The sequence below is a fragment of the Chiloscyllium plagiosum genome, unplaced genomic scaffold (genome assembly GCF_037043375.1).
Source record: "Chiloscyllium plagiosum isolate Xiang-an unplaced genomic scaffold, Cpla_swu_hap1 HiC_scaffold_14, whole genome shotgun sequence".
Classification (NCBI taxonomy): domain Eukaryota; kingdom Metazoa; phylum Chordata; class Chondrichthyes; order Orectolobiformes; family Hemiscylliidae; genus Chiloscyllium; species Chiloscyllium plagiosum.
The window spans coordinates 102,626,806-102,649,986 of record NW_028270152.1 but is presented as its reverse complement, the minus strand read 5'-3'; the positions used below and the strand labels follow the sequence as shown (position 1 = coordinate 102,649,986).

General features: G+C 46.3%; 3 non-coding genes across 3 annotated transcripts; all 3 read left to right on the top strand.

The window, feature by feature from the left end:
- Window positions 1-1,178: 1,178 nt before the first annotated feature.
- trnal-aag (transfer RNA leucine (anticodon AAG)) lies at window positions 1,179-1,260 on the top strand. The gene has a single exon. It is a non-coding gene; the product is annotated as a tRNA-Leu (tRNA).
- Window positions 1,261-19,972: 18,712 nt separating this feature from the next.
- trnav-uac (transfer RNA valine (anticodon UAC)) lies at window positions 19,973-20,045 on the top strand. Its single transcript has one exon. It is a non-coding gene; the product is annotated as a tRNA-Val (tRNA).
- A 2,857-nt stretch (window positions 20,046-22,902) lies between these two features.
- trnav-uac (transfer RNA valine (anticodon UAC)) lies at window positions 22,903-22,975 on the top strand. The gene has a single exon. It is a non-coding gene; the product is annotated as a tRNA-Val (tRNA).
- Window positions 22,976-23,181: the final 206 nt, after the last annotated feature.

The following is a 23,181-nucleotide window of genomic DNA, read 5'->3' as shown; positions in this document are numbered from 1 at the left end:
CATTCAACCAGCAACAGCAATGAAAGAAATTACACTCTCAGAGGAACCTCTGGACCTGTGCTTTGATAGCGTCGCTAGTATTAAGGTGCGCCCCGAGATCTAACCACATTGGAACTGAAACGGAGGAATCGACAGAGAGGCTACAGAATGACATCGCATCCATTTGGTTTTCTTTAAATCACTGACGAGCAGGAAAATGTAAACTGGGAGGGCGAGTGGAGAAGTGAGGCAGTTGTAGCTCTGGTGAAATTCCTTCTTTGTGATTCACTCAGCAACCAGAGACGTGTGAAGGTGACTCAGGCGTGAGAGCTCTTCACATCGAGAACAAAAAAGCACTCAAGGGCACTTAGCACCTCTTCCGGAGTGGGGGTGGGGTGAGCTAATTACCTTTTGACTTCTGTTACTATGTTCAGAAACTGCCTTTTAGATTGATGTGAACAGAAACTGCATTTCTAATAAGCACCGTGGAGTTTAGCAAAATTTATTGAGTCGCTTCTCGTCGACTCAGTTGGTATCCATGTGGCTCATATCCAGGTGTGAACATCTCTGCAGCGAATTGCACGGGTAAGGCAAAAAGGCAAGGAAAGTGGCATCTCGAACCGGCTCCGAGGTCAGAGCATCATCACAATGTGATCTGTCGTTCTCGGATGGTAATGCTACCTCCGGTTTTAGGGTGGAGAACATTCTTTGGGACTCTTATTCTGCAAAACAGACACAGTGACTGTAACTCTGCTGCGCGGTATGATGTGGAACACGGCCTGCTCAGCTTTGTGCATTTTCCCTGTAGTCCGGTGTGTTTCATGTTCCGTGTAAACGTGAAAGTTGTCCTGTTTCGATCAAAGGGTGAAATCATTTAGCAAAGCAAGAATCGAAATTGCAGTAATGTCAAGCAGCTCATGGTAATTTGACCAAATCATAACCGATCGCATGTTCTCACGCACTCACAGATACATTTGTAGTTGAAAAGATTCTGAGAAGATAGACTCAGCTTACCATTGATAGTTGTCTGGATTGATGGGCTATCATTATCTGCTGCGAAATTGATATTGTAGACGGGCACATCCCAGCAGTTGTGCGAGTCGGAGAGGGATCATGGAACCCTTTTCACGTGGCTTTGCATCGGTTGTTATGCAGGAGCACAATTGGAAGTGCAAGAAAATGGGGCAGCGCGGCTGGCTGGTAGTGTGGCCGAGCGGTCTAAGGCGCTGGATTAAGGCTCCAGTCTCAACAGAGGCGTGGGTTCGAATCCCACCGCTGCCATTTCTGCTGATCGTTTCCAACGACGCAGTTTGTTAAAATGCTGTTTCGACTCCTGCTGCATTTCTGTTTAAAACCGAAGAAAATTGGGTTTGCTTCCTGGGCAATTAACTGTGGTGTGGGAAAGTGCCGACTTTTCCGATGTCTGTGCTGTCATGATCGTGTTCGCCTCCCGCGTGGAAAATCGCAAACAGCTCTGCTGTCCCAGGCAAGTTGAGCGTTTACTGGAACCGAATGGCGACTGTGATTTCATTGCTGTTGTGAAACAAAGTCCTGCGGTGGCACGACTCGTCGTTATTTTGTTTTATGGCCAATGGGAAAATCGTTCCAATGAATTGCGATGTCACATGTTATTGAATTTCTCCCATTTCCTTCATTTCCGTCCTGCGGACATCGGAAGGGAAAGGCAATCTAATCGAGTCTGTGATTGGTGAAATTCACTTTTTCATGGCCCATTCTTATTGTGTTCTTTCTTTCTCTCTTTTCAGCATTGTCTGGGAAGTGGTGGTGCACTCAGGCTCCAGTAGGTTTGAAAGAGCAGTTTGGAATTGCCCTGTTGTTAGTTGTGAGATTACTTTATGACTCATGCCCCCGGCCTGTCTCACATTTTGCATTCATGCTCGCTGTGTCTGAAAATGCATTTGGTTTGCCAGTTTTGTTTGTGTTCCGTGTTAAATGCTTTCTGTTTTGCGATTCGCTCAATACATTACGAATTAACAGGGTTTCTGAGGTAACTTCTAGCTGCAAAAATCCTCAACTGAGAATCTGGGAAAATTTCCCGGAGTATGGTCAGTCGGAGCAAAAGTAAGGAAGTCGTTCGTTTCTGCAGTGTCTTACAACGCTACCTTTCCCGTGAACACTCGAACAGACTAAATGATTGTGCCACAGACTGCGACGGCAAGCTCCGCTAAAAAGTAATCCTTTACAGCCGGTGTAAGCAACACAATGTTATTGGCGCACACCGCGTGGAAACAGATACTTCGGTGTATCTCGTCCATGCTCACCACATAGCCAAAATTAAGGAAGTCCCATTAAACAACGAGCGATTGGAAACAGAAAGGTGAAAGGTAAAATGGCTTCAACGTTCAGTGCTGGGTGCCACTGAGCCTTCGCAGTGGCGACTGCGCCTTGTTTCTGTAGTGTAGTGGTCATCACGTTCGCCTTACGCGCGAAAGGTCCCCAGATCGAAACTGGGCAGAAACTGCTTTGTTCTTCAACTGCAGCATTTTACATGGACAGGAGCGGAGTTTTCTTGCTTGCTTTCCCATCTGCAAACCTGCCTTCGAATTTACTTGAACAAATCTGCTCTCGTAGTGAAATGTAATGCAACTCCATTTAATTACTGTGCAAAGCATTGTAAAGTTTTTCTCCAACCTGATTGTGATCATATGCCATTCTGTTTGAGAGTGTAGTTACCGCCTTCTGATCCTTCCACGAAAAGCAGTACCGCACTTGCATTCCTTGCGCAGGCGGCCCCTTTCCAAGACAGGGAAGAAGCTGATGCGCTGGTGTCACAGCGCACCGCGGATTCCTGAGCAAGTCTGTCTGTCAAATGTACCCCCAAAGTCGTCTATGAAGGACATCATTTGGAAGCTGTCTGTCGTTATTTAACGTGCGAGAGTTGTTACCAGAGGTCCTGAATCATGTTTTGGAGCAGTTCGCACGTTAGTGGCTCATTCAACCAGCAACAGCAATGAAAGAAATTACACTCTCAGAGGAACCTCTGGACCTGTGCTTTGATAGCGTCGCTAGTATTAAGGTGCGCCCCGAGATCTAACCACATTGAAACTGAAACGGAGGAATCGACAGAGAGGCTACAGAATGACATCGCATCCATTTGGTTTTCTTTAAATCACTGACGAGCAGGAAAATGTAAACTGGGAGGGCGAGTGGAGAAGTGAGGCAGTTGTAGCTCTGGTGAAATTCCTTCTTTGTGATTCACTCAGCAACCAGAGACGTGTGAAGGTGACTCAGGCGTGAGAGCTCTTCACATCGAGAACAAAAAAGCACTCAAGGGCACTTAGCACCTCTTCCGGAGTGGGGGTGGGTGAGCTAATTACCTTTTGACTTCTGTTACTATGTTCAGAAACTGCCTTTTAGATTGATGTGAACAGAAACTGCATTTCTAATAAGCACCGTGGAGTTTAGCAAAATTTATTGAGTCGCTTCTCGTCGACTCAGTTGGTATCCATGTGGCTCATATCCAGGTGTGAACATCTCTGCAGCGAATTGCACGGGTAAGGCAAAAAGGCAAGGAAAGTGGCATCTCGAACCGGCTCCGAGGTCAGAGCATCATCACAATGTGATCTGTCGTTCTCGGATTGTAATGCTACCTCCGGTTTTAGGGTGGAGAACATTCTTTTGGACTCTTATTCTGCAAAACAGACACAGTGACTGTAACTCTGCTGCGCGGTATGATGTGGAACACGGCCTGCTCAGCTTTGTGCATTTTCCCTGTAGTCCGGTGTGTTTCATGTTCCGTGTAAACGTGAAAGTTGTCCTGTTTCGATCAAAGGGTGAAATCATTTAGCAAAGCAAGAATCGAAATTGCAGTAATGTCAAGCAGCTCATGGTAATTTGACCAAATCATAACCGATCGCATGTTCTCACGCACTCACAGATACATTTGTAGTTGAAAAGATTCTGAGAAGATAGACTCAGCTTACCATTGATAGTTGTCTGGATTGATGGGCTATCATTATCTGCTGCGAAATTGATATTGTAGACGGGCACATCCCAGCAGTTGTGCCAGTCGGAGAGGGATCATGGAACCCTTTTCACGTGGCTTTGCATCGGTTGTTATGCAGGAGCACAATTGGAAGTGCAAGAAAATGGGGCAGCGCGGCTGGCTGGTAGTGTGGCCGAGCGGTCTAAGGCGCTAGATTAAGGCTCCAGTCTCGACAGAGGCGTGGGTTCGAATCCCACCGCTGCCATTTCTGCTGATCGTTTCCAACGACGCAGTTTGTTAAAATGCTGTTTCGACTCCTGCTGCATTTCTGTTTAAAACCGAAGAAAATTGGGTTTGCTTCCTGGGCAATTAACTGTGGTGTGGGAAAGTGCCGACTTTTCCGATGTCTGTGCTGTCATGATCGTGTTCGCCTCCCGCGTGGAAAATCGCAAACAGCTCTGCTGTCCCAGGCAAGTTGAGCGTTTACTGGAACCGAATGGCGACTGTGATTTCATTGCTGTTGTGAAACAAAGTCCTGCGGTGGCACGACTCGTCGTTATTTTGTTTTATGGCCAATGGGAAAATCGTTCCAATGAATTGCGATGTCACATGTTATTGAATTTCTCCCATTTCCTTCATTTCCGTCCTGCGGACATCGGAAGGGAAAGGCAATCTAATCGAGTCTGTGATTGGTGAAATTCACTTTTTCATGGCCCATTCTTATTGTGTTCTTTCTTTCTCTCTTTTCAGCATTTTCTGGGAAGTGGTGGTGCACTCAGGCTCCAGTATGTTTGAAAGAGCAGTTTGGAATTGCCCTGTTGTTAGTTGTGAGATTACTTTATGACTCATGCCCCCGGCCTGTCTCACATTTTGCATTCATGCTCGCTGTGTCTGAAAATGCATTTGGTTTGCCAGTTTTGTTTGTGTTCCGTGTTAAATGTTTTCTGTTTTGCGATTCGCTCAATACATTACGAATTAACAGGGTTTCTGAGGTAACTTCCAGCTGCAAAAATCCTCAACTGAGAATCTGGGAAAATTTCCCGGAGTATGGTCAGTCGGAGCAAAAGTAAGGAAGTCGTTCGTTTCTGCAGTGTCTTACAACGCTACCTTTCCCGTGAGCAGTCGAACAGACTAAATGATTGTGCCACAGACTGCGACGGCAAGCTCCGCTAAAAAGTAATCCTTTACAGCCGGTGTAAGCAACACAATGTTATTGGCGCACACCGCGTGGAAACAGATACTTCGGTGTATCTCGTCCATGCTCACCACATAGCCAAAATTAAAGAAGTCCCATTAAACAACGAGCGATTGGAAACAGAAAGGTGAAAGGTAAAATGGCTTCAACTTTCAGTGCTGGGTGCCACTGAGCCTTAGCAGGGGCGACTGCGCCTTGTTTCTGTAGTGTAGTGGTCATCACGTTCGCCTTACGCGCGAAAGGTCCCCAGTTCGAAACTGGGCAGAAACTACTTTGTTCTTCAACTGCAGCATTTTACATGGACAGGAGCGGAGTTTTCTTGCTTGCTTTCCCATTTGCAAACCTGCCTTCGAATTTACTTGAACAAATCTGCTCTCGTAGTGAAATGTAATGCAACTCCATTTAATTACTGTGCAAAGCATTGTAAAGTTTTTCTCCAACCTGATTGTGATCATATGCCATTCTGTTTGAGAGTGTAGTTACCGCCTTCTGATCCTTCCACGAAAAGCAGTACCGCACTTGCATTCCTTGCGCAGGCGGCCCGTTTCCAAGACAGGGAAGAAGCTGATGCGCTGGTGTCACAGCGCACCGCGGATTCCTGAACAAGTCTGTCTGTCAAATGTACCCCCAAAATCGTCTATGAAGGACATCATTTGGAAGCTGTCTGTCGTTATTTAACGTGCGAGAGTTGTTACCAGAGGTCCTGAATCATGTTTTGGAGCAGTTCGCACGTTAGTGGCTCATTCAACCAGCAACAGCAATGAAAGAAATTACACTCTCAGAGGAACCTCTGGACCTGTGCTTTGATAGCGTCGCTAGTATTAAGGTGCGCCCCGAGATCTAACCACATTGGAACTGAAACGGAGGAATCGACAGAGAGGCTACAGAATGACATCGCATCCATTTGGTTTTCTTTAAATCACTGACGAGCAGGAAAATGTAAACTGGGAGGGCGAGTGGAGAAGTGAGGCAGTTGTAGCTCTGGTGAAATTCCTTCTTTGTGATTCACTCAGCAACCAGAGACGTGTGAAGGTGACTCAGGCGTGAGAGCTCTTCACATCGAGAACAAAAAAGCACTCAAGGGCACTTAGCACCTCTTCCGGAGTGGGGGTGGGGTGAGCTAATTACCTTTTGACTTCTGTTACTATGTTCAGAAACTGCCTTTTAGATTGATGTGAACAGAAACTGCATTTCTAATAAGCACCGTGGAGTTTAGCAAAATTTATTGAGTCGCTTCTCGTCGACTCAGTTGGTATCCATGTGGCTCATATCCAGGTGTGAACATCTCTGCAGCGAATTGCACGGGTAAGGCAAAAAGGCAAGGAAAGTGGCATCTCGAACCGGCTCCGAGGTCAGAGCATCCTCACAATGTGATCTGTCGTTCTCGGATTGTAATGCTACCTCCGGTTTTAGGGTGGAGAACATTCTTTGGGACTCTTATTCTGCAAAACAGACACAGTGACTGTAACTCTGCTGCGCGGTATGATGTGGAACACGGCCTGCTCAGCTTTGTGCATTTTCCCTGTAGTCCGGTGTGTTTCATGTTCCGTGTAAACGTGAAAGTTGTCCTGTTTCGATCAAAGGGTGAAATCATTTAGCAAAGCAAGAATCGAAATTGCAGTAATGTCAAGCAGCTCATGGTAATTTGACCAAATCATAACCGATCGCATGTTCTCACGCACTCACAGATACATTTGTAGTTGAAAAGATTCTGAGAAGATAGACTCAGCTTACCATTGATAGTTGTCTGGATTGATGGGCTATCATTATCTGCTGCGAAATTGATATTGTAGACGGGCACATCCCAGCAGTTGTGCGAGTCGGAGAGGGATCATGGAACCCTTTTCACGTGGCTTTGCATCGGTTGTTATGCAGGAGCACAATTGGAAGTGCAAGAAAATGGGGCAGCGCGGCTGGCTGGTAGTGTGGCCGAGCGGTCTAAGGCGCTGGATTAAGGCTCCAGTCTCGACAGAGGCGTGGGTTCGAATCCCACCGCTGCCATTTCTGCTGATCGTTTCCAACGACGCAGTTTGTTAAAATGCTGTTTCGACTCCTGCTGCATTTCTGTTCAAAACCGAAGAAAATTGGGTTTGCTTCCTGGGCAATTAACTGTGGTGTGGGAAAGTGCCGACTTTTCCGATGTCTGTGCTGTCATGATCGTGTTCGCCTCCCGCGTGGAAAATCGCAAACAGCTCTGCTGTCCCAGGCAAGTTGAGCGTTTACTGGAACCGAATGGCGACTGTGATTTCATTGCTGTTGTGAAACAAAGTCCTGCGGTGGCACGACTCGTCGTTATTTTGTTTTATGGCCAATGGGAAAATCGTTCCAATGAATTGCGATGTCACATGTTATTGAATTTCTCCCATTTCCTTCATTTCCGTCCTGCGGACATCGGAAGGGAAAGGCAATCTAATCGAGTCTGTGATTGGTGAAATTCACTTTTTCATGGCCCATTCTTATTGTGTTCTTTCTTTCTCTCTTTTCAGCATTTTCTGGGAAGTGGTGGTGCACTCAGGCTCCAGTATGTTTGAAAGAGCAGTTTGGAATTGCCCTGTTGTTAGTTGTGAGATTACTTTATGACTCATGCCCCCGGCCTGTCTCACATTTTGCATTCATGCTCGCTGTGTCTGAAAATGCATTTGGTTTGCCAGTTTTGTTTGTGTTCCGTGTTAAATGTTTTCTGTTTTGCGATTCGCTCAATACATTACGAATTAACAGGGTTTCTGAGGTAACTTCCAGCTGCAAAAATCCTCAACTGAGAATCTGGGAAAATTTCCCGGAGTATGGTCAGTCGGAGCAAAAGTAAGGAAGTCGTTCGTTTCTGCAGTGTCTTACAACGCTACCTTTCCCGTGAGCAGTCGAACAGACTAAATGATTGTGCCACAGACTGCGACGGCAAGCTCCGCTAAAAAGTAATCCTTTACAGCCGGTGTAAGCAACACAATGTTATTGGCGCACACCGCGTGGAAACAGATACTTCGGTGTATCTCGTCCATGCTCACCACATAGCCAAAATTAAAGAAGTCCCATTAAACAACGAGCGATTGGAAACAGAAAGGTGAAAGGTAAAATGGCTTCAACTTTCAGTGCTGGGTGCCACTGAGCCTTAGCAGGGGCGACTGCGCCTTGTTTCTGTAGTGTAGTGGTCATCACGTTCGCCTTACGCGCGAAAGGTCCCCAGTTCGAAACTGGGCAGAAACTACTTTGTTCTTCAACTGCAGCATTTTACATGGACAGGAGCGGAGTTTTCTTGCTTGCTTTCCCATTTGCAAACCTGCCTTCGAATTTACTTGAACAAATCTGCTCTCGTAGTGAAATGTAATGCAACTCCATTTAATTACTGTGCAAAGCATTGTAAAGTTTTTCTCCAACCTGATTGTGATCATATGCCATTCTGTTTGAGAGTGTAGTTACCGCCTTCTGATCCTTCCACGAAAAGCAGTACCGCACTTGCATTCCTTGCGCAGGCGGCCCGTTTCCAAGACAGGGAAGAAGCTGATGCGCTGGTGTCACAGCGCACCGCGGATTCCTGAACAAGTCTGTCTGTCAAATGTACCCCCAAAATCGTCTATGAAGGACATCATTTGGAAGCTGTCTGTCGTTATTTAACGTGCGAGAGTTGTTACCAGAGGTCCTGAATCATGTTTTGGAGCAGTTCGCACGTTAGTGGCTCATTCAACCAGCAACAGCAATGAAAGAAATTACACTCTCAGAGGAACCTCTGGACCTGTGCTTTGATAGCGTCGCTAGTATTAAGGTGCGCCCCGAGATCTAACCACATTGGAACTGAAACGGAGGAATCGACAGAGAGGCTACAGAATGACATCGCATCCATTTGGTTTTCTTTAAATCACTGACGAGCAGGAAAATGTAAACTGGGAGGGCGAGTGGAGAAGTGAGGCAGTTGTAGCTCTGGTGAAATTCCTTCTTTGTGATTCACTCAGCAACCAGAGACGTGTGAAGGTGACTCAGGCGTGAGAGCTCTTCACATCGAGAACAAAAAAGCACTCAAGGGCACTTAGCACCTCTTCCGGAGTGGGGGTGGGGTGAGCTAATTACCTTTTGACTTCTGTTACTATGTTCAGAAACTGCCTTTTAGATTGATGTGAACAGAAACTGCATTTCTAATAAGCACCGTGGAGTTTAGCAAAATTTATTGAGTCGCTTCTCGTCGACTCAGTTGGTATCCATGTGGCTCATATCCAGGTGTGAACATCTCTGCAGCGAATTGCACGGGTAAGGCAAAAAGGCAAGGAAAGTGGCATCTCGAACCGGCTCCGAGGTCAGAGCATCCTCACAATGTGATCTGTCGTTCTCGGATTGTAATGCTACCTCCGGTTTTAGGGTGGAGAACATTCTTTGGGACTCTTATTCTGCAAAACAGACACAGTGACTGTAACTCTGCTGCGCGGTATGATGTGGAACACGGCCTGCTCAGCTTTGTGCATTTTCCCTGTAGTCCGGTGTGTTTCATGTTCCGTGTAAACGTGAAAGTTGTCCTGTTTCGATCAAAGGGTGAAATCATTTAGCAAAGCAAGAATCGAAATTGCAGTAATGTCAAGCAGCTCATGGTAATTTGACCAAATCATAACCGATCGCATGTTCTCACGCACTCACAGATACATTTGTAGTTGAAAAGATTCTGAGAAGATAGACTCAGCTTACCATTGATAGTTGTCTGGATTGATGGGCTATCATTATCTGCTGCGAAATTGATATTGTAGACGGGCACATCCCAGCAGTTGTGCGAGTCGGAGAGGGATCATGGAACCCTTTTCACGTGGCTTTGCATCGGTTGTTATGCAGGAGCACAATTGGAAGTGCAAGAAAATGGGGCAGCGCGGCTGGCTGGTAGTGTGGCCGAGCGGTCTAAGGCGCTGGATTAAGGCTCCAGTCTCGACAGAGGCGTGGGTTCGAATCCCACCGCTGCCATTTCTGCTGATCGTTTCCAACGACGCAGTTTGTTAAAATGCTGTTTCGACTCCTGCTGCATTTCTGTTTAAAACCGAAGAAAATTGGGTTTGCTTCCTGGGCAATTAACTGTGGTGTGGGAAAGTGCCGACTTTTCCGATGTCTGTGCTGTCATGATCGTGTTCGCCTCCCGCGTGGAAAATCGCAAACAGCTCTGCTGTCCCAGGCAAGTTGAGCGTTTACTGGAACCGAATGGCGACTGTGATTTCATTGCTGTTGTGAAACAAAGTCCTGCGGTGGCACGACTCGTCGTTATTTTGTTTTATGGCCAATGGGAAAATCGTTCCAATGAATTGCGATGTAACATGTTATTGAATTTCTCCCATTTCCTTCATTTCCGTCCTGCGGACATCGGAAGGGAAAGGCAATCTAATCGAGTCTGTGATTGGTGAAATTCACTTTTTCATGGCCCATTCTTATTGTGTTCTTTCTTTCTCTCTTTTCAGCATTTTCTGGGAAGTGGTGGTGCACTCAGGCTCCAGTATGTTTGAAAGAGCAGTTTGGAATTGCCCTGTTGTTAGTTGTGAGATTACTTTATGACTCATGCCCCCGGCCTGTCTCACATTTTGCATTCATGCTCGCTGTGTCTGAAAATGCATTTGGTTTGCCAGTTTTGTTTGTGTTCCGTGTTAAATGCTTTCTGTTTTGCGATTCGCTCAATACATTACGAATTAACAGGGTTTCTGAGGTAACTTCCAGCTGCAAAAATCCTCAACTGAGAATCTGGGAAAATTTCCCGGAGTATGGTCAGTCGGAGCAAAAGTAAGGAAGTCGTTCGTTTCTGCAGTGTCTTACAACGCTACCTTTCCCGTGAGCAGTCGAACAGACTAAATGATTGTGCCACAGACTGCGACGGCAAGCTCCGCTAAAAAGTAATCCTTTACAGCCGGTGTAAGCAACACAATGTTATTGGCGCACACCGCGTGGAAACAGATACTTCGGTGTATCTCGTCCATGCTCACCACATAGCCAAAATTAAAGAAGTCCCATTAAACAACGAGCGATTGGAAACAGAAAGGTGAAAGGTAAAATGGCTTCAACTTTCAGTGCTGGGTGCCACTGAGCCTTAGCAGGGGCGACTGCGCCTTGTTTCTGTAGTGTAGTGGTCATCACGTTCGCCTTACGCGCGAAAGGTCCCCAGTTCGAAACTGGACAGAAACTGCTTTGTTCTTCAACTGCAGCATTTTACATGGACAGGAGCGGAGTTTTCTTGCTTGCTTTCCCATCTGCAAACCTGCCTTCGAATTTACTTGAACAAATCTGCTCTCGTAGTGAAATGTAATGCAACTCCATTTAATTACTGTGCAAAGCATTGTAAAGTTTTTCTCCAACCTGATTGTGATCATATGCCATTCTGTTTGAGAGTGTAGTTACCGACTTCTGAACCTTCCACGAAAAGCAGTACCGCACTTGCATTCCTTGCGCAGGCGGCCCCTTTCCAAGACAGGGAAGAAGCTGATGCGCTGGTGTCACAGCGCACCGCGGATTCCTGAACAAGTCTGTCTGTCAAATGTACCCCCAAAATCGTCTATGGAGGACATCATTTGGAAGCTGTCTGTCGTTATTTAACGTGCGAGAGTTGTTACCAGAGGTCCTGAATCATGTTTTGGAGCAGTTCGCACGTTAGTGGCTCATTCAACCAGCAACAGCAATGAAAGAAATTACACTCTCAGAGGAACCTCTGGACCTGTGCTTTGATAGCGTCGCTAGTATTAAGGTGCGCCCCGAGATCTAACCACATTGGAACTGAAACGGAGGAATCGACAGAGAGGCTACAGAATGACATCGCATCCATTTGGTTTTCTTTAAATCACTGACGAGCAGGAAAATGTAAACTGGGAGGGCGAGTGGAGAAGTGAGGCAGTTGTAGCTCTGGTGAAATTCCTTCTTTGTGATTCACTCAGCAACCAGAGACGTGTGAAGGTGACTCAGGCGTGAGAGCTCTTCACATCGAGAACAAAAAAGCACTCAAGGGCACTTAGCACCTCTTCCGGAGTGGGGGTGGGGTGAGCTAATTACCTTTTGACTTCTGTTACTATGTTCAGAAACTGCCTTTTAGATTGATGTGAACAGAAACTGCATTTCTAATAAGCACCGTGGAGTTTAGCAAAATTTATTGAGTCGCTTCTCGTCGACTCAGTTGGTATCCATGTGGCTCATATCCAGGTGTGAACATCTCTGCAGCGAATTGCACGGGTAAGGCAAAAAGGCAAGGAAAGTGGCATCTCGAACCGGCTCCGAGGTCAGAGCATCATCACAATGTGATCTGTCGTTCTCGGATGGTAATGCTACCTCCGGTTTTAGGGTGGAGAACATTCTTTGGGACTCTTATTCTGCAAAACAGACACAGTGACTGTAACTCTGCTGCGCGGTATGATGTGGAACACGGCCTGCTCAGCTTTGTGCATTTTCCCTGTAGTCCGGTGTGTTTCATGTTCCGTGTAAACGTGAAAGTTGTCCTGTTTCGATCAAAGGGTGAAATCATTTAGCAAAGCAAGAATCGAAATTGCAGTAATGTCAAGCAGCTCATGGTAATTTGACCAAATCATAACCGATCGCATGTTCTCACGCACTCACAGATACATTTGTAGTTGAAAAGATTCTGAGAAGATAGACTCAGCTTACCATTGATAGTTGTCTGGATTGATGGGCTATCATTATCTGCTGCGAAATTGATATTGTAGACGGGCACATCCCAGCAGTTGTGCGAGTCGGAGAGGGATCATGGAACCCTTTTCACGTGGCTTTGCATCGGTTGTTATGCAGGAGCACAATTGGAAGTGCAAGAAAATGGGGCAGCGCGGCTGGCTGGTAGTGTGGCCGAGCGGTCTAAGGCGCTGGATTAAGGCTCCAGTCTCGACAGAGGCGTGGGTTCGAATCCCACCGCTGCCATTTCTGCTGATCGTTTCCAACGACGCAGTTTGTTAAAATGCTGTTTCGACTCCTGCTGCATTTCTGTTTAAAACCGAAGAAAATTGGGTTTGCTTCCTGGGCAATTAACTGTGGTGTGGGAAAGTGCCGACTTTTCCGATGTCTGTGCTGTCATGATCGTGTTCGCCTCCCGCGTGGAAAATCGCAAACAGCTCTGCTGTCCCAGGCAAGTTGAGCGTTTACTGGAACCGAATGGCGACTGTGATTTCATTGCTGTTGTGAAACAAAGTCCTGCGGTGGCACGACTCGTCGTTATTTTGTTTTATGGCCAATGGGAAAATCGTTCCAATGAATTGCGATGTCACATGTTATTGAATTTCTCCCATTTCCTTCATTTCCGTCCTGCGGACATCGGAAGGGAAAGGCAATCTAATCGAGTCTGTGATTGGTGAAATTCACTTTTTCATGGCCCATTCTTATTGTGTTCTTTCTTTCTCTCTTTTCAGCATTGTCTGGGAAGTGGTGGTGCACTCAGGCTCCAGTAGGTTTGAAAGAGCAGTTTGGAATTGCCCTGTTGTTAGTTGTGAGATTACTTTATGACTCATGCCCCCGGCCTGTCTCACATTTTGCATTCATGCTCGCTGTGTCTGAAAATGCATTTGGTTTGCCAGTTTTGTTTGTGTTCCGTGTTAAATGCTTTCTGTTTTGCGATTCGCTCAATACATTACGAATTAACAGGGTTTCTGAGGTAACTTCCAGCTGCAAAAATCCTCAACTGAGAATCTGGGAAAATTTCCCGGAGTATGGTCAGTCGGAGCAAAAGTAAGGAAGTCGTTCGTTTCTGCAGTGTCTTACAACGCTACCTTTCCCGTGAGCAGTCGAACAGACTAAATGATTGTGCCACAGACTGCGACGGCAAGCTCCGCTAAAAAGTAATCCTTTACAGCCGGTGTAAGCAACACAATGTTATTGGCGCACACCGCGTGGAAACAGATACTTCGGTGTATCTCGTCCATGCTCACCACATAGCCAAAATTAAGGAAGTCCCATTAAACAACGAGCGATTGGAAACAGAAAGGTGAAAGGTAAAATGGCTTCAACTTTCAGTGCTGGGTGCCACTGAGCCTTCGCAGTGGCGACTGCGCCTTGTTTCTGTAGTGTAGTGGTCATCACGTTCGCCTTACGCGCGAAAGGTCCCCAGATCGAAACTGGGCAGAAACTGCTTTGTTCTTCAACTGCAGCATTTTACATGGACAGGAGCGGAGTTTTCTTGCTTGCTTTCCCATCTGCAAACCTGCCTTCGAATTTACTTGAACAAATCTGCTCTCGTAGTGAAATGTAATGCAACTCCATTTAATTACTGTGCAAAGCATTGTAAAGTTTTTCTCCAACCTGATTGTGATCATATGCCATTCTGTTTGAGAGTGTAGTTACCGCCTTCTGATCCTTCCACGAAAAGCAGTACCGCACTTGCATTCCTTGCGCAGGCGGCCCGTTTCCAAGACAGGGAAGAAGCTGATGCGCTGGTGTCACAGCGCACCGCGGATTCCTGAGCAAGTCTGTCTGTCAAATGTACCCCCAAAGTCGTCTATGAAGGACATCATTTGGAAGCTGTCTGTCGTTATTTAACGTGCGAGAGTTGTTACCAGAGGTCCTGAATCATGTTTTGGAGCAGTTCGCACGTTAGTGGCTCATTCAACCAGCAACAGCAATGAAAGAAATTACACTCTCAGAGGAACCTCTGGACCTGTGCTTTGATAGCGTCGCTAGTATTAAGGTGCGCCCCGAGATCTAACCACATTGAAACTGAAACGGAGGAATCGACAGAGAGGCTACAGAATGACATCGCATCCATTTGGTTTTCTTTAAATCACTGACGAGCAGGAAAATGTAAACTGGGAGGGCGAGTGGAGAAGTGAGGCAGTTGTAGCTCTGGTGAAATTCCTTCTTTGTGATTCACTCAGCAACCAGAGACGTGTGAAGGTGACTCAGGCGTGAGAGCTCTTCACATCGAGAACAAAAAAGCACTCAAGGGCACTTAGCACCTCTTCCGGAGTGGGGGTGGGGTGAGCTAATTACCTTTTGACTTCTGTTACTATGTTCAGAAACTGCCTTTTAGATTGATGTGAACAGAAACTGCATTTCTAATAAGCACCGTGGAGTTTAGCAAAATTTATTGAGTCGCTTCTCGTCGACTCAGTTGGTATCCATGTGGCTCATATCCAGGTGTGAACATCTCTGCAGCGAATTGCACGGGTAAGGCAAAAAGGCAAGGAAAGTGGCATCTCGAACCGGCTCCGAGGTCAGAGCATCATCACAATGTGATCTGTCGTTCTCGGATTGTAATGCTACCTCCGGTTTTAGGGTGGAGAACATTCTTTGGGACTCTTATTCTGCAAAACAGACACAGTGACTGTAACTCTGCTGCGCGGTATGATGTGGAACACGGCCTGCTCAGCTTTGTGCATTTTCCCTGTAGTCCGGTGTGTTTCATGTTCCGTGTAAACGTGAAAGTTGTCCTGTTTCGATCAAAGGGTGAAATCATTTAGCAAAGCAAGAATCGAAATTGCAGTAATGTCAAGCAGCTCATGGTAATTTGACCAAATCATAACCGATCGCATGTTCTCACGCACTCACAGATACATTTGTAGTTGAAAAGATTCTGAGAAGATAGACTCAGCTTACCATTGATAGTTGTCTGGATTGATGGGCTATCATTATCTGCTGCGAAATTGATATTGTAGACGGGCACATCCCAGCAGTTGTGCGAGTCGGAGAGGGATCATGGAACCCTTTTCACGTGGCTTTTCATCGGTTGTTATGCAGGAGCACAATTGGAAGTGCAAGAAAATGGGGCAGCGCGGCTGGCTGGTAGTGTGGCCGAGCGGTCTAAGGCGCTGGATTAAGGCTCCAGTCTCGACAGAGGCGTGGGTTCGAATCCCACCGCTGCCATTTCTGCTGATCGTTTCCAACGACGCAGTTTGTTAAAATGCTGTTTCGACTCCTGCTGCATTTCTGTTTAAAACCGAAGAAAATTGGGTTTGCTTCCTGGGCAATTAACTGTGGTGTGGGAAAGTGCCGACTTTTCCGATGTCTGTGCTGTCATGATCGTGTTCGCCTCCCGCGTGGAAAATCGCAAACAGCTCTGCTGTCCCAGGCAAGTTGAGCGTTTACTGGAACCGAATGGCGACTGTGATTTCATTGCTGTTGTGAAACAAAGTCCTGCGGTGGCACGACTCGTCGTTATTTTGTTTTATGGCCAATGGGAAAATCGTTCCAATGAATTGCGATGTCACATGTTATTGAATTTCTCCCATTTCCTTCATTTCCGTCCTGCGGACATCGGAAGGGAAAGGCAATCTAATCGAGTCTGTGATTGGTGAAATTCACTTTTTCATGGCCCATTCTTATTGTGTTCTTTCTTTCTCTCTTTTCAGCATTGTCTGGGAAGTGGTGGTGCACTCAGGCTCCAGTATGTTTGAAAGAGCAGTTTGGAATTGCCCTGTTGTTAGTTGTGAGATTACTTTATGACTCATGCCCCCGGCCTGTCTCACATTTTGCATTCATGCTCGCTGTGTCTGAAAATGCATTTGGTTTGCCAGTTTTGTTTGTGTTCCGTGTTAAATGCTTTCTGTTTTGCGATTCGCTCAATACATTACGAATTAACAGGGTTTCTGAGGTAACTTCCAGCTGCAAAAATCCTCAACTGAGAATCTGGGAAAATTTCCCGGAGTATGGTCAGTCGGAGCAAAAGTAAGGAAGTCGTTCGTTTCTGCAGTGTCTTACAACGCTACCTTTCCCGTGAGCAGTCGAACAGACTAAATGATTGTGCCACAGACTGCGACGGCAAGCTCCGCTAAAAAGTAATCCTTTACAGCCGGTGTAAGCAACACAATGTTATTGGCGCACACCGCGTGGAAACAGATACTTCGGTGTATCTCGTCCATGCTCACCACATAGCCAAAATTAAGGAAGTCCCATTAAACAACGAGCGATTGGAAACAGAAAGGTGAAAGGTAAAATGGCTTCAACTTTCAGTGCTGGGTGCCACTGAGCCTTCGCAGTGGCGACTGCGCCTTGTTTCTGTAGTGTAGTGGTCATCACGTTCGCCTTACGCGCGAAAGGTCCCCAGATCGAAACTGGGCAGAAACTGCATTGTTCTTCAACTGCAGCATTTTACATGGACAGGAGCGGAGTTTTCTTGCTTGCTTTCCCATCTGCAAACCTGCCTTCGAATTTACTTGAACAAATCTGCTCTCGTAGTGAAATGTAATGCAACTCCATTTAATTACTGTGCAAAGCATTGTAAAGTTTTTCTCCAACCTGATTGTGATCATATGCCATTCTGTTTGAGAGTGTAGTTACCGCCTTCTGATCCTTCCACGAAAAGCAGTACCGCACTTGCATTCCTTGCGCAGGCGGCCCGTTTCCAAGACAGGGAAGAAGCTGATGCGCTGGTGTCACAGCGCACCGCGGATTCCTGAGCAAGTCTGTCTGTCAAATGTACCCCCAAAGTCGTCTATGAAGGACATCATTTGGAAGCTGTCTGTCGTTATTTAACGTGCGAGAGTTGTTACCAGAGGTCCTGAATCATGTTTTGGAGCAGTTCGCACGTTAGTGGCTCATTCAACCAGCAACAGCAATGAAAGAAATTACACTCTCAGAGGAACCTCTGGACCTGTGCTTTGATAGCGTCGCTAGTATTAAGGTGCGCCCCGAGATCTAACCACATTGAAACTGAAACGGAGGAATCGACAGAGAGGCTACAGAATGACATCGCATCCATTTGGTTTTCTTTAAATCACTGACGAGCAGGAAAATGTAAACTGGGAGGGCGAGTGGAGAAGTGAGGCAGTTGTAGCTCTGGTGAAATTCCTTCTTTGTGATTCACTCAGCAACCAGAGACGTGTGAAGGTGACTCAGGCGTGAGAGCTCTTCACATCGAGAACAAAAAAGCACTCAAGGGCACTTAGCACCTCTTCCGGAGTGGGGGTGGGGTGAGCTAATTACCTTTTGACTTCTGTTACTATGTTCAGAAACTGCCTTTTAGATTGATGTGAACAGAAACTGCATTTCTAATAAGCACCGTGGAGTTTAGCAAAATTTATTGAGTCGCTTCTCGTCGACTCAGTTGGTATCCATGTGGCTCATATCCAGGTGTGAACATCTCTGCAGCGAATTGCACGGGTAAGGCAAAAAGGCAAGGAAAGTGGCATCTCGAACCGGCTCCGAGGTCAGAGCATCATCACAATGTGATCTGTCGTTCTCGGATTGTAATGCTACCTCCGGTTTTAGGGTGGAGAACATTCTTTGGGACTCTTATTCTGCAAAACAGACACAGTGACTGTAACTCTGCTGCGCGGTATGATGTGGAACACGGCCTGCTCAGCTTTGTGCATTTTCCCTGTAGTCCGGTGTGTTTCATGTTCCGTGTAAACGTGAAAGTTGTCCTGTTTCGATCAAAGGGTGAAATCATTTAGCAAAGCAAGAATCGAAATTGCAGTAATGTCAAGCAGCTCATGGTAATTTGACCAAATCATAACCGATCGCATGTTCTCACGCACTCACAGATACATTTGTAGTTGAAAAGATTCTGAGAAGATAGACTCAGCTTACCATTGATAGTTGTCTGGATTGATGGGCTATCATTATCTGCTGCGAAATTGATATTGTAGACGGGCACATCCCAGCAGTTGTGCGAGTCGGAGAGGGATCATGGAACCCTTTTCACGTGGCTTTGCATCGGTTGTTATGCAGGAGCACAATTGGAAGTGCAAGAAAATGGGGCAGCGCGGCTGGCTGGTAGTGTGGCCGAGCGGTCTAAGGCGCTGGATTAAGGCTCCAGTCTCGACAGAGGCGTGGGATCGAATCCCACCGCTGCCATTTCTGCTGATCGTTTCCAACGACGCAGTTTGTTAAAATGCTGTTTCGACTCCTGCTGCATTTCTGTTTAAAACCGAAGAAAATTGGGTTTGCTTCCTGGGCAATTAACTGTGGTGTGGGAAAGTGCCGACTTTTCCGATGTCTGTGCTGTCATGATCGTGTTCGCCTCCCGCGTGGAAAATCGCAAACAGCTCTGCTGTCCCAGGCAAGTTGAGCGTTTACTGGAACCGAATGGCGACTGTGATTTCATTGCTGTTGTGAAACAAAGTCCTGCGGTGGCACGACTCGTCGTTATTTTGTTTTATGGCCAATGGGAAAATCGTTCCAATGAATTGCGATGTCACATGTTATTGAATTTCTCCCATTTCCTTCATTTCCGTCCTGCGGACATCGGAAGGGAAAGGCAATCTAATCGAGTCTGTGATTGGTGAAATTCACTTTTTCATGGCCCATTCTTATTGTGTTCTTTCTTTCTCTCTTTTCAGCATTGTCTGGGAAGTGGTGGTGCACTCAGGCTCCAGTATGTTTGAAAGAGCAGTTTGGAATTGCCCTGTTGTTAGTTGTGAGATTACTTTATGACTCATGCCCCCGGCCTGTCTCACATTTTGCATTCATGCTCGCTGTGTCTGAAAATGCATTTGGTTTGCCAGTTTTGTTTGTGTTCCGTGTTAAATGCTTTCTGTTTTGCGATTCGCTCAATACATTACGAATTAACAGGGTTTCTGAGGTAACTTCCAGCTGCAAAAATCCTCAACTGAGAATCTGGGAAAATTTCCCGGAGTATGGTCAGTCGGAGCAAAAGTAAGGAAGTCGTTCGTTTCTGCAGTGTCTTACAACGCTACCTTTCCCGTGAGCAGTCGAACAGACTAAATGATTGTGCCACAGACTGCGACGGCAAGCTCCGCTAAAAAGTAATCCTTTACAGCCGGTGTAAGCAACACAATGTTATTGGCGCACACCGCGTGGAAACAGATACTTCGGTGTATCTCGTCCATGCTCACCACATAGCCAAAATTAAAGAAGTCCCATTAAACAACGAGCGATTGGAAACAGAAAGGTGAAAGGTAAAATGGCTTCAACTTTCAGTGCTGGGTGCCACTGAGCCTTAGCAGCGGCGACTGCGCCTTGTTTCTGTAGTGTAGTGGTCATCACGTTCGCCTTACGCGCGAAAGGTCCCCAGTTCGAAACTGGGCAGAAACTGCTTTGTTCTTCAACTGCAGCATTTTACATGGACAGGAGCGGAGTTTTCTTGCTTGCTTTCCCATCTGCAAACCTGCCTTCGAATTTACTTGAACAAATCTGCTCTCGTAGTGAAATGTAATGCAACTCCATTCAATTACTGTGCAAAGCATTGTAAAGTTTTTCTCCAACCTGATTGTGATCATATGCCATTCTGTTTGAGAGTGTAGTTACCGCCTTCTGATCCTTCCACGAAAAGCAGTACCGCACTTGCATTCCTTGCGCAGGCGGCCCGTTTCCAAGACAGGGAAGAAGCTGATGCGCTGGTGTCACAGCGCACCGCGGATTCCTGAGCAAGTCTGTCTGTCAAATGTACCCCCAAAGTCGTCTATGAAGGACATCATTTGGAAGCTGTCTGTCGTTATTTAACGTGCGAGAGTTGTTACCAGAGGTCCTGAATCATGTTTTGGAGCAGTTCGCACGTTAGTGGCTCATTCAACCAGCAACAGCAATGAAAGAAATTACACTCTCAGAGGAACCTCTGGACCTGTGCTTTGATAGCGTCGCTAGTATTAAGGTGCGCCCCGAGATCTAACCACATTGAAACTGAAACGGAGGAATCGACAGAGAGGCTACAGAATGACATCGCATCCATTTGGTTTTCTTTAAATCACTGACGAGCAGGAAAATGTAAACTGGGAGGGCGAGTGGAGAAGTGAGGCAGTTGTAGCTCTGGTGAAATTCCTTCTTTGTGATTCACTCAGCAACCAGAGACGTGTGAAGGTGACTCAGGCGTGAGAGCTCTTCACATCGAGAACAAAAAAGCACTCAAGGGCACTTAGCACCTCTTCCGGAGTGGGGGTGGGGTGAGCTAATTACCTTTTGACTTCTGTTACTATGTTCAGAAACTGCCTTTTAGATTGATGTGAACAGAAACTGCATTTCTAATAAGCACCGTGGAGTTTAGCAAAATTTATTGAGTCGCTTCTCGTCGACTCAGTTGGTATCCATGTGGCTCATATCCAGGTGTGAACATCTCTGCAGCGAATTGCACGGGTAAGGCAAAAAGGCAAGGAAAGTGGCATCTCGAACCGGCTCCGAGGTCAGAGCATCCTCACAATGTGATCTGTCGTTCTCGGATTGTAATGCTACCTCCGGTTTTAGGGTGGAGAACATTCTTTGGGACTCTTATTCTGCAAAACAGACACAGTGACTGTAACTCTGCTGCGCGGTATGATGTGGAACACGGCCTGCTCAGCTTTGTGCATTTTCCCTGTAGTCCGGTGTGTTTCATGTTCCGTGTAAACGTGAAAGTTGTCCTGTTTCGATCAAAGGGTGAAATCATTTAGCAAAGCAAGAATCGAAATTGCAGTAATGTCAAGCAGCTCATGGTAATTTGACCAAATCATAACCGATCGCATGTTCTCACGCACTCACAGATACATTTGTAGTTGAAAAGATTCTGAGAAGATAGACTCAGCTTACCATTGATAGTTGTCTGGATTGATGGGCTATCATTATCTGCTGCGAAATTGATATTGTAGACGGGCACATCCCAGCAGTTGTGCGAGTCGGAGAGGGATCATGGAACCCTTTTCACGTGGCTTTGCATCGGTTGTTATGCAGGAGCACAATTGGAAGTGCAAGAAAATGGGGCAGCGCGGCTGGCTGGTAGTGTGGCCGAGCGGTCTAAGGCGCTGGATTAAGGCTCCATTCTCGACAGAGGCGTGGGTTCGAATCCCACCGCTGCCATTTCTGCTGATCGTTTCCAACGACGCAGTTTGTTAAAATGCTGTTTCGACTCCTGCTGCATTTCTGTTTAAAAAAAAGAAAATTGGGTTTGCTTCCTGGGCAATTAACTGTGGTGTGGGAAAGTGCCGACTTTTCCGATGTCTGTGCTGTCATGATCGTGTTCGCCTCCCGCGTGGAAAATCGCAAACAGCTCTGCTGTCCCAGGCAAGTTGAGCGTTTACTGGAACCGAATGGCGACTGTGATTTCATTGCTGTTGTGAAACAAAGTCCTGCGGTGGCACGACTCGTCGTTATTTTGTTTTATGGCCAATGGGAAAATCGTTCCAATGAATTGCGATGTCACATGTCATTGAATTTCTCCCATTTCCTTCATTTCCGTCCTGCGGACATCGGAAGGGAAAGGCAATCTAATCGAGTCTGTGATTGGTGAAATTCACTTTTTCATGGCCCATTCTTATTGTGTTCTTTCTTTCTCTCTTTTCAGCATTGTCTGGGAAGTGGTGGTGCACTCAGGCTCCAGTATGTTTGAAAGAGCAGTTTCGAATTGCCCTGTTGTTAGTTGTGAGATTACTTTATGACTCATGCCCCCGGCCTGTCTCACATTTTGCATTCATGCTCGCTGTGTCTGAAAATGCATTTGGTTTGCCAGTTTTGTTTGTGTTCCGTGTTAAATGTTTTCTGTTTTGCGATTCGCTCAATACATTACGAATTAACAGGGTTTCTGAGGTAACTTCCAGCTGCAAAAATCCTCAACTGAGAATCTGGGAAAATTTCCCGGAGTATGGTCAGTCGGAGCAAAAGTAAGGAAGTCGTTCGTTTCTGCAGTGTCTTACAACGCTACCTTTCCCGTGAGCAGTCGAACAGACTAAATGATTGTGCCACAGACTGCGACGGCAAGCTCCGCTAAAAAGTAATCCTTTACAGCCGGTGTAAGCAACACAATGTTATTGGCGCACACCGCGTGGAAACAGATACTTCGGTGTATCTCGTCCATGCTCACCACATAGCCAAAATTAAAGAAGTCCCATTAAACAACGAGCGATTGGAAACAGAAAGGTGAAAGGTAAAATGGCTTCAACTTTCAGTGCTGGGTGCCACTGAGCCTTAGTAGTGGCGACTGCGCCTTGTTTCTGTAGTGTAGTGGTCATCACGTTCGCCTTACGCGCGAAAGGTCCCCAGTTCGAAACTGGGCAGAAACTGCTTTGTTCTTCAACTGCAGCATTTTACATGGACAGGAGCGGAGTTTTCTTGCTTGCTTTCCCATCTGCAAACCTGCCTTCGAATTTACTTGAACAAATCTGCTCTCGTAGTGAAATGTAATGCAACTCCATTTAATTACTGTGCAAAGCATTGTAAAGTTTTTCTCCAACCTGATTGTGATCATATGCCATTCTGTTTGAGAGTG